This window comes from Leucopleurus acutus (genome assembly GCF_964270905.1).
Source record: "Leucopleurus acutus genome assembly, chromosome: 3".
In the NCBI taxonomy this organism is placed as follows: Eukaryota; Metazoa; Chordata; class Mammalia; order Artiodactyla; family Delphinidae; genus Leucopleurus; species Leucopleurus acutus.
This window is the reverse complement of record NC_139145.1, coordinates 89,795,156-89,807,915: the sequence shown is the minus strand read 5'-3', so window position 1 is coordinate 89,807,915 and position 12,760 is coordinate 89,795,156.

Sequence of the window (12,760 nt, the reverse complement as noted above, 5' to 3'; positions counted from 1 at the left end):
ATATTTTAATTTACTCTATGTAATCAATGAAAGATAAAATCATATTTACCTCGAACTTACAATTTGAAGTAAAGAAAATTTTATATATTCTGTAATTAGTAGTTGTGGCAATTCTTTAGTTTCTTCACTTAGTTCTGATTTCAAACCTGATATTCAGCTAAAATTTCACAGAAATTTAGCATTATTTTTGAGAAAATTGTAAAGCTAATGTCAAAAAATACATAAAGTCTGTTAATGGAAATATGTCCCTGACTTCTATGACTTTGAAGGAAATGTGCTACAATGTGCTCTGAGTCATGAGAGAAATATTTTTCCTTGAAAGGACAAACCTACTATGATTTAACTGACATTGTGTGCCCTTTTTTAGACATTCTATCTCCCTGTCATATATTTCTCCTACTGAAAGGCTATATCAAATTTTTATACCATATGTTAATAACTAAGATATAATGTTTATATAATCCATTCTGAATAATAGCATCCTCTGAAAGAATAATCAACATTGACCCACAATATATTTATAAACTGACATATGTCAAATTTCCTATTTATAACAAAGTCTACAAAATTACTATAATTGAAAATAAAACCATCCTAACCAATTATAACCAAATAATTTGAAACTTCAAGAACAAATACTGTTTTATTTAACTTCAGGTTTTCTGCCTTTATTATACTGAGTCCACATATCTCTCAATCTCTCATGACACGATTACTTTCCACACATTTTTTTCCTTTTAGGTCTTCGTGTGTGTGTGTGTGTGTGTGTGTGTGTGTGTGTGTGTGTGTGTGTGTATATATATTTGAAAGATATGTACAATCTATATATATATATATTTGAAAGATATGTACAATCTATTTATTTTTAAGGTGTACAGGATAAAGATTTGATTTACATACATCATGAAATGATTATCACATAAGTTTAGTGAACATCCATCATATCATATAGATACAAAACTAAAGAAATAGAAAAATTTTTCTTGAAATGAGAACTTGGGATTTACTTTTGTAACAATTTTCATATATAACATACAGCAATTTTAATTATATTTATCATGTCGTACACTATGTTCCTAGTACTTATTTACCTTATAATTGGAAGTTTCTTCCTTTTGACTATTTTCATTCAATTACCACTACTTCCATGCCTCTGGCAACGACACATTTAATCTCTTTTTCTATAAGTTTGTTTGTTTTTGAAGTATGATTGATGGACAACACTATGTTAGGAAACTATCAACAAAATGAAAAGGTCACCTACTGAATGGGGGAAGATATTTTCAAATGATATAACTGATAGGGGTTAATATCCAAAATATAAAAGGACTCATACAACTCAACATCAAAAAAAAAAAAAAAAAAGAAAGAATGAAAGAAAGAAAAAGAAATAAAGAAAACAAACCACCTGATTGAAAAATGTGCAAAGGATCTGAATAGACATTTTCGAACAAAGGCATAAATGTACTCAACAGGCACAAAAAAAGATGCTCAACGTCACTAATCATCAGGGAAAGGTAAATCAAAACCACAATGAGATATCACCTCATACCTGCCAGAATGACTTATCAAAAAGACAACAAATAACAAGTGTTGGTGAGAATATGGACAAAAGGGAACACCTGTGCACTGTTGGTGGGCATGTAAATTGATACACCCACTTTGAAAAACCAAATGGAGATTCCTCAGAAAATTAAAAATAGAACTACCATATGACCCAGAAATTCCACCCCCAGTATATACCCATAGCAAATAAAAAGTCTAATCAGAAAAGATATATGCACTCCTATGTTCGTTGCAGCATTATTTACAACAGCCAAGATATAGAAGCAACGTAAGTGCCCACTGGATGGATGAATGGATAAAGAAGATGTGGTATTTATACACAATGGAATATTACTCAGCCATAAAAAAAGAGTAAAGCTTTGCTATCTCCAACAACATGTATGGATCTAGAGGGTATTATGCTAAGTGAAATAAGTCAGACAGAAAATGACAAATACTGTATGATTTCACTTATACATGGAATCTAAAAAACAAACAAATAAAAAAACCCAAACATAACAAAACAGAAACAGAGTTATAGATACAGAGAACAAACAGATGGTTGCCAGAAGAGAAGGGGTGGGGGAGGAAAGAAGTAGGTGCAGGAGATTAAGAGGTACACATTTCCAGTTGCAAAATAAATTAGTCATGTGTATGAAATGTACAGTGTGGGGAATATAGTCAATAACTATGTAATGCCTTTGCATGGTGACATGTCATAACTAGATTTATCATGGTAATTATTTTGAAATGTATAAGAACATGGAATCACTATATTTCCATATATATTTTGGCAAATCTTAGAAATCACTTAAGATGTCTTCTACAAAGTCTTTATTTGCTGGATTACTATCTCCCCATTTTCTACAGTCTTTTTTCCTCTATTGTGTTACCACTCTAATTTATATATCCACTTCTATTAATATTATACTGTATTTCAAATGCTTTGCTACAACATATAGCACTATTTATTATAAAGCTTGGTACCGTGATTTTAAATTCTCCTGTATATAGGGCAGAGTCTAGTGAACTGCATTACAATATTTAATAAATGAATAAAGCAATGAGTCAGAGGACAAACTATTTAAAAAGCTAAGCAGTAAAAAGTGGATCAATACAGAAAAATTAAAAATTTCATTTTTCAATTTTAAAGATGACACTACAGGCAAAAAATTTTCAATCATATTGGTATAATTGAGAAGACCAGTATTACTATACCAAACTCACCCTCTGTCTCTGTCTCTGTCTCTCTCTCCATATAGATACACTCTTCTGAATGCTCTGAACATGACTATTCAATTTTAGTTTGAGGTTGTTAGGGTTTGAGAATGCTGTATCATCTTATTTTTAAATGGTACTTCTATTACTAGAATCATTGTCCAAAGGTCCATTAGTTATGTGGTTATATGGCATGTCCATCCTATTTGTCCATCTCAGTTTACTTTACAAAAATGTTTCCATTTCTTTCCTTCTTCTGCCACTGTTCCTCCAAACAAGAATTAGACCATTCACAAATTCCTTGGCTAATTCATTACTTTCTTCAATATTTTTCACTTGGTTGTGCTAATTTTGAAGGTGAACTCATACAGTATTAACCACACTTTCAAGAAGTAGATGTTAAGTTTCTGTAAGATTCAGATCTCAAGAATGTATACAGTGTTAAACTCTGTAAATTTGCTCTTAGGCAATTGATACCTCACTGGTACCTCATGCTGATTACCTGACTCCTAGAGCAGAGCTATTAAAAAACAAGTAAAAGACCACCAAAAGAGAAGCATTTGCGTAAAACATTGATTTTGTAAGACAACCTTAAGTTGAACATTCTTTCCATTATCTTTGAACTGCCATAGCACTATTTTCTTTCTTACAATGTATAAATTTCTTCATTTTATTATAGGCACTTGAAATTTTTCTTACTTCCTTTAGCAGACTTCGAGCTTCTTAAGGAAGATAAAATAGGATATTTCTTTTTCTCATCTTTAGGAGTTGCTTCCATGGCATGAGAGAGAGGGCAGTCCACTTTGCTTTATTCTGAGAGGAAAGTGTTCTGCTTGTGAATCTTTACCCAATTACATCTCATTTGAAGGAAATATTACAGCAGAAATGAGATTCTTCAGGCATTATTAGAGCTTAAAATCAAGTGTGTTTGAAGAGTAAAGGTTTTAGGTAGTCTATCCAGCTTTAAATAGCTAGTATCTGGAAACTGGGGATGCCTATCCTAATATTTCTCAATTGTGATTCTCCAACCACCTCAGCAAATACTTCTGGGGAAGATGGCATGGATGAATCTGCATTTTCAACAAGCTTTCCTGGGTGATACTCACACACACTATATTTTGAGAACCAAAAGCCTGGCCTCTGAGAGGGTGACCACATAGAATAATACAGATTCTCAGGGATCAGATAAGTAAACTGATTTTGAGAACATATGCTCCAGATTCAGTGCTGATCAAAAACTTGGTCATGTACAACTACTACCAGTCTGCCAAGTCCAGTGAGTTTATGTGAGAGTGCTCACAGAGACGCCTTGGACTATTCCTACACACAATGTATATTGGACTTTCCACAATAAGACTAATTTTGCACTTTACCTTCAAAGCAGAGGGGTGTTCTCAAATACTTTGTGTCTTGGCTCAGGGACTATGTAGGACTCAGCCTATGAAAGGCCTGTACAAAGAAGTGAGGAAGGCAAGGCCTTACTGTCAGAAAGTTGGAAACTATCTTCTTCAACTCCCATTTGAAGTTTTAAAGTAAACTGAATTTATTAGATGAGTTTACTGAATGGTTCAAGGATTGAAGTAATTTTGATCTATGCTTGATCCAAATTTCAAGTATAAACTGGATCAAGTTTTCTCTCCCTACATTTCTTGACTCAAATGATTAAAAAACACATGTACAGGACAGTGAATTTAAAGAGTAATATTGTAGTTCTCATTTTATTGCTTGTCCCCCTATACAACACTGTAAAATTAGCCAAGAAAACAGAATGGACTTTCATTTAGCCACATGTAGCAAAAGAAAGAGAGTGAAAGCGAGAGTGAGAAAGAGGACACAATATTATAATAGTGACAAAATATCAAAAACTATTATAATCCCCTTTATTTTGATACTGTACAAAGCAAGCAGATAATGTATATTTTAGGAGTCTTTCTGTTTCAAGTAATAGAAACTCAACTCATTCAAACTTTTAAAATAAAGGAAATTTTGAACACTTCACTGTGCAATGTATGGATTGTTCTAGTTTCAAGATAGGCTGATATCTTGAGTCCCAGCAATATAACCAGGACACAGTTCATTCCCTTTCAGATCTTTTTCCTTAACCATGCCTCCATTCCGTGATGGCCTCTCTGTCTTTGTATTCCCAATTTAGCTGCTAGCATCTTCTACCAAATGTTCCCATGTTCATATACAGCAGGTAAGAGAGAGTTTGTTTCCCTAACAGCCAAATCAAAGCCAGGTAATTGTGATGTATCAACACTACTTGCCCTGATATTTTCATATGTACTTATCTGGAAAAATTATCTTGTCCAGGAAATGGGTCATGTTAATTGGATTTAGTCAATCTTAGTGCACCCCCAGAAACGGAGGTGGAATACCTTTGCAAATATTACAGGTGGGAAATTCCAGGTACTCTTAGGAAGAAAAGGAGGTGGGATAAATGGTACGATGCCAACCAACAAATGCCCAACATATTAATACTGACAAAGAGAAACTTTTTAAAAAAATGATTATTTTTAATAACTGTTTTGAGAATCTAGATTTTCTTTCTCACCTCAAAACTGGACTATAGAAAATTTTCTCACTGTTAGCTTCAATTTTCTTTCATGGTTAAGGACCTAGTATTTTCATTATTTAATAAACTAGGTAAGCAGTATCACTTAGTTCATATTATGTTAGATATATTAGCTGTTAGATTTTTTTATTTTAAATTAATTTAAACTTCAGAAAACCACCTATAGTGGCTTAAGAGACTATGCTTAATTTTTATATATATATATATATATAATATGTAGTCTGAAGGTAGGTAGTTAAGAGGTTGGTCTGGTTTTCAGTGGAACCAAGACATCTGTTATTCCCTATGCCCTTCCCTGGAAGTTACTAGTAAGCACAATAGCTCTATAGCTCCAGTCACCTTGGTGGCATTCAGGGCAGATACAGGAGGAAGGTGGAACAGGCTGTGGTATGAGAATTTATTACATCTCATTGGTCATTCTAGCTTCAAGAGAGCCAGAGAAGACAATGATTTTTATGTTTCTACTGAAGTAAAACCAGGCAAGGGAAAAAGAATAGGGAATGGGTGCTAAGTGAGCAAACTTATGGTGTCTGCCCCAGATAGTATTCTCTAATTTTTTTAACTGCACATATATATTTAGTAACAAAGAGACCAGTTCTGAAGACAACATTAAAAGTCCAAGCTGTATTAAGTCTAAGCCTAACATGGAGACTCTAGTGAGGAAACAGATCTACCCAAGGGCTCTTAAGTTTCTGGCTCTATGCTAGCGTGAGATTTATTTCACAAGGAAATAAAGATCAGTGAAGGTGCTTAGTACTTACCGTTACTGGTGAGTATATACTGGTAGAGTCTTCAAAAATAAACTATATATCTCCCAATTATAAATATAAATGGCCTCATGGTGTGGCCAAACTTGGTTAACTCTCAGACCATGGTAGTTATCTTAAAGCCTGCTGAGAGCTTTTAAAAGCATTGGATTTTATGTGAACAACAAATGCCAACCAGTTTCAAGAATAATAAGAACATACAATTTAGTTTAAGCATCCCTCTTGTATGAAGGAGATTCTAAACAAGAATTTCTATCATCTTTTCCCTTTCAGATTTACTCTCTTGGATAAGGCAAAGTCTGATAAAAGGATAAACCTTAATAGCTAATCACATTTTACCAGAGTTTAATGTAAGAGATTTTTTGTGTGTTTTTGCTGTAAAACTAAATGTGAAGATACACTCTATTACATTATTCAATGTCCTCTAAACCAAGACAAAACTCCCTCAAATTTAGGGGGAAAAAAAAACCTTCCTAAATAACTGATACACTTTTAAATTAGATAGCCAGGTATATAACCCCTCCAATTAGCAGTGCATATAGTTGCAAGGATAGAAAACAAAAACTAGGGCAGAGAGAGGGAAGGAATAAGGGAGGTTGGGGAGAGAGAGAGAGAGAGAGAGAGAAAGAGACTGAGACTGAGATTCTCCCTGCCTGACTAGCATGAACACACCTTCATCATAACTCTATGATGCTGGACATTAAAGCTGGACCCAAACACTAGCCCTAAAGTGGAAAGACTACTAGCAATCACTTCCTTGTATGAAATGCCAAAATCTATACTTAATATGTAACTGATAATCCACTGGGCCAACAGTAAGAGGTAGGTACATTGTAGGTGCCCCCTAGGATAACATAAAGACCTCCTAATGAACTTTCACTTATATCTATTCACTTTATTTTTTAAAAATTTCAAAGTCTGAGCAATTAAAAAATATGAAAATTACAGTATCATAAAACAAACAGATCAAACTCAGAGTTCTTCTCCATCTGTCCATCTATTTGCCCATCTGACTCTGTATCTTTTTCTCATATTAATATATAATTTAAAAAGGAATAGTGGTTTGGTTTCTATGTTGGATATATCATAACGAGAGAGAGGTAGAAAGAGAAAGAAACTCTAGAAAATATCAGGTAGAAGCAAACCTATAAGTAAAATGTGTCAATAACATTTTGTGGATGTGGGTATGGTCTAAAAAGATTGAAATGCAGAATTTAGTGGCTAGCAGCTTGGTTTAGAATCAACAGACCCACTAGGTTTATTTATTAGCAAACTTAAATAGATTACTTAACTTCTCTGAGGTCAATTTCCTTCTGTGTTAATTGGGAATAATTATTTCTGGCTTACAGTGTTGTTGTGAAGAATGAATGGGATCATAACTGTGGAATACCAAACCCAGTGCCAACACTTAATAAGAAGTAACTAGTATTATAAGAGAATTTCATCATTTAATCTTACACAAGCCAGAAAATAATATAGCAGAAATATGGAAATCCTGAAAAGAAATTAAACGTAAGCATATAACAAGATAAGATCTACTATTATTTTCAAGTTTGAAAAGATAAAGTATGAATGCATTGGTATAAAATTTGGTAAGCTGCATAAAATATAAGATTTTTAATATCATTATTAAGGGGCAAGAAGGTATAAAAATATTATGTGCACAGGACTCCAACATGAAACCCAGACTATGGAAAAAGTTGTGTAAAGGAAACCATCGATTCTTTAATAAACAGAAGGAAACCAAGAGAAATAAAATGCATTTAGTTTGCAAGAGACTGCTTTGGGTTATGAAGATGTAAGATGTGCCAAAAAGATGTCATGGATCCTGTTTTGACATTGATAAGAGGAACCTGGAATATGCAGTTCCCTGGGGGTAAAGTCCAAAGCATGACAAATGTAACAGGTAATATCAATGAAAATTCACCACTATGCACTTTTTTACTCATTTATAATTCAGAGGGTGGGTGTCTTTACAAAGTAAGAACATACTGTGCTATTTAAGAGGCAAAAAAACATGGTATGTTTGAGAAATTGAAAAAAAACAAGGCTGAAACACAGAGAATGTGGTTATAAAGGTGTAGTGTAAGCCATACTACACAATTTGGATTTTATTACAAGTGGTATACAGCATCATAATATCCCCTAAATACATGGGAAAATAACCACATAATACAGTGTATGTTGATAAGATCAATAAGAAGGAGGTATTAGTGACCAACTGCTGCAAGAAATTGGTGTTTAATAGACTTTATGTTCTTAACATCTTGTAATCAGTTTCAGACTGATATAAGTATTAAATTATGGGTAGGTAGGATTTTGCAATTTGGTTACCAAGCAAGTGATCCACTTCTATCTGTATTGCAATCTAAGGGTGGGAGGGATCATAAAGAAGGATATTCGTGGTAAACCAAATAGACCAGACACATTCTGAAGGCCCTTGAGATAAACCATCCCCTGAAATTTTAGTTATTAATTTTCTTTATATTTACTGGTTTGTTCTTTTATTTAGTATATGAACTTATTTATTTATTTGTTTATGGCTGTGTTGGGTCTTTGTTACTGCATGCAGGCTTTCTCTAGTTGTGGCAAGCAGGGGCTACTCTTCGTTGCGGTGCGCAGGCTTCTTTTTGCGGTGGCTTCTCTTGTTGCGCTCTAGGCACGTAGGCTTCAGTAGTTGTGGCATGCGGGCTCAGTAGTTGTGGCTCATGGGCTCTAGAGCACAGGCTCAGTAGTCGTGGTACACAGGCTTAGTGGCTCCATGGCATGTAGGATCTTCCTGGAACAGGGCTCAAACCTGTGTCCCCTGCATTGGCAGGCGGATTCTTAACCACTGCGCCACCAGGGAAGTCCCATGAATTTAATTGTGAATCAAGTTAAATTCCTCTATTAAGTTATAGCACTCACTATAAGAATTAGGCTGTTTAAGGACTTACAACTCCTTGCACAATATCAAAGATTGGTTAGGATTTCAAGCAAAGAGGATAATCATATACTGCTGTAGGGAATGTCAGCTTTTACATCCAATTTGGAAGACTATTTAGTAATGTGATAGTACTATGAAAATACCAAAGGGATGATAAATACAAAATTTATGTTATTAGTTACTTCCCATGTGATTCAGTGGTGGTCACCTTGAAGCTTTGAAAGCAAGCCTTAATTCTTAAATTGATTGATTGCTGTTCAGGAGTTTGCTTCTCTGTTATTACTCTTAATATAGTGTGTATTATGTTTTTCATAATAAAAGAGAAAAATTACTTTTTTTCAAAATGAAAGCAATCATCTTCAGCTAAATTTGTTTACATGAATTTTATATAAATGCCCCTAACAAAGGTACCTCAAAGCAGTGCTTTTCTATGGTTTCTGGTAAAATTTTAATATTTAAAGAAAAAGTGAATACTCAAAACATCAGTATAAATGTAAATTTATCTTCTTTATAAAAATGAGAAACAATTCTTATTTAAATAAGGGAAACTATTATTGGCATTTTGCAATGCCAAAAAAGTATATACATCCTTATATATGGAAAATCTTTAAAAAAATATATCTATGAAAAAAAAGAAAAAAAAATCTATAGCTACAAACTTGTGTTTTCTCTTCTGAGTATTCAGAAATATATGCCTCCAGTGACTAAGTTATGTGAATTTAAAATTTAAGAGAAAATTAAGAGACAAATTAAAACTTAAATTTTCCTGGCCTCAAGTATCTATGTAACACAACTACTTCAAGTTGACGTGAAAAAGCTGAATATTAGAATCACCTAGAAAGAATTTACAAACCCCAGTGAATGGGGCCCCACCTTCAGAGACAGATTTAATTGGTTTGTACAGAGCTGAAGCATCCGTATTTTCTAAAAGATCTCCCAGATGATTCTAATGCACCATTACTGTGGTTCTTCAACTTTGATGACCAACCAGCTTGCAGCAGTATCACTTAGGCTCCACCCAAGACCTGCCGTATCAGAAACTCTGGTGTGAGGACCTAACAGCCTATGTTTTAACAAGCTCTCCATGTGACTTTCATGCTCTCTGAAGTTAGAGAACCACTAAGCTGTGCTATAAGGTATCTCTTGTAGCTTTTCTTTCCTAATTAACTCCTCAGTTGGGGAGGAATATCTTTAAAGATTGGAAAATTTGAGAGAAGGCACTGAGACTGCCAAACTCAGTTAATTGAGACTTATCTTGCTGGTGGCTGGTCCATTCACAGAAGGTTGCATTAGGGTCTTCTCTCTAGCCATGCAATAAATTCTTTATAGCAAGCTTTGTTGCTTTAAGTTCAATTTTCCAGCTGCAGCAGTGTTTGGGAGCATAAATCTAATATTGGGATGAAATATTATCAAGGCATCTTTGGCCACAGATCTAAAATTTTCTGATTATCTGTATCAGATTTATCAGTATTTCTATCTCTATATACTTGTCTCTGTGTCTTAATTATAACTAGATTCCAATATAAGGGGAATAACAAGAGATGAGTTACATTTACTGCCTCCTACAAGCCATGTCAAACAGAGAATTCTTTACTAAATGATCAGAGATGGCACACTTGAGGAGAGGGATTGGGATGAAATCATTGGTGAGAGTTACATGTTGGAAAAATTTCCTCATCAAGCTGTCATGTTTTAGAAAAGCTAGATGGTAGGAGTATAGGAGAGCAAGTCATGGTTGAAAGGAGAAGGTAGGTAAAGGACTAGTTTTGAGACTAATTCCATAGAAGCATTCCCTGAAATATTCCCTGAAATATCCTTTAGGAAGCAAGATGCAGACTCTGAAGGTGATGGGTTTGTTGAGGCTGTTTCTGTTAGTCTGTTTCTATGTAGTGAGTATAGCAGACAGTTTAAGATCTGGTTGCAAATCCTGGTCTGACGTTTCCTATGTAATCTTTTTTTTTTTTTTTTTGCGGTACGTGGGCCTCTCACTGCTGTGGCCTCTCCCGTTGCGGAGCACAAGCTCCGGACGCGCAGGCTCACCGGCCATGGGTCACGGGCCCAGCTCTCCGCGGCATGTGGGATCTTCCCAAACTAGGGCACGAACCCGTGCCCCCTGCATCGGCAGGCAGACTCTCAACCACTGTGCCACCAGGGAAGCCCATGTAATCATTTTTGAATCAGGCAAGCAAAGCTTGTACTTTCTTCCTACTTGCATCTATACGATGTCTAAATAAGTATTTAGGGATATTTTAATGTGCATTTCCTTGATGACTAATGTTGAGAGTTAATCATTTTATTGTCATTTTTAGTTTTTCTTTTATGAGGGAGAGCACTTTGCCCAATTTTCTATTGTCTTACCCACTACTTTGTAATATTTTTAATTTCATAAAAGCATATGAATATTTTGCTTATAATAAAAAACAAAAAATCAATATTCTCAGTACCGATACCTACACTTGTTAGTTTGTTATGTGTTTCACACTTTTTAATGGATATCAATGTATTCATACACATACATAGTTTTATTTTAACTTTGATTTTATACATATTGTATCATTCTTTATGTGCTGATCTGGAACTTGCTTTTTCCAACTGAAAAATATGCCCTGATCTTTCCACATCAGTGTGTACAGATAAATAACTGCTACTTAATATTCTAGTGTACAGATGAATATTTTAGGGACAGGTAGGGTTTACAAGATTTTGCTATTACAAGCAATACATGATTGTCTCCTTGCCCACCCCACCCTAACATGCCAGCCTGTAAGGGATCATGTTTGTTCTGTTTACCATGAACATCCCTGGGGTCTGGAATGGTACTTGGTACATAGCTGAAACTAGATAAATATTTGCTGAATAAATAACTAAATGGATATACCTACTAGGTGGCCCCTCAGTACTTTGAGGAAGTTAAACTGTAGTTCTAACTATTTAGGATTCTATTGAATCTGAATGTCTAGACAGCAGACACAGGGATCTGTATATTTCATGGCTTCCCAAGGTAACTTTTTCAGATGTAAGTATGAGAACAATTATTCTTTACAGCAGTGGTTCTCATATTGCCATCCCAGGACCAGCAGCAAGAACATCACCAGGGAACTTGTTAAAAATGAAAATTCTCTTTCTCTACCTCAGATCTACTGAATCAGAAACTCTGGGACTGGGGGCCAACAATTTCTGGTTTATCAAGCCCACCAGGTGATGCAAATTTCTGAGAACTATTGCTTTAATGAATAGCTGGTCTTTGAATGAAGACAGCTGTTGCTAACTAGTTTCCAGTGGTAATAAAAATAAGCAATATTTTCTCCACTAGCTTAAACATTAAAACATGATATAAATTATTGATCATAACTGACTAAGTTATGCTAGTTGAGAATAATAGAGAAGTTAGAATGGATTCCATGTGAAGCCTATAAAAACAACCACATTATTTTAAAATCACACCTTAACCAGTGCTAAAAATTAATACTGCTCACTCAAATATATAAATCATGGTTTCTTCCTTAAAATGTTTATTCTTTTTAAAAATGTATGTGTTTAGGATATGAAGTAGTATGTGGTACAAATTGTATAAAATATATGGAAGCAATTTTTTTAAGAGATTTGGTTTCCAGCACAGATAATAGAGCTATATTTTTATAATTAGGTCTTTTGTCCCCTTGCTTCCTTTTCATCAGTACATTTATGAAGATGGTGGAAGATATTAAGAGGTCTGAGTTTTTTTCTTCT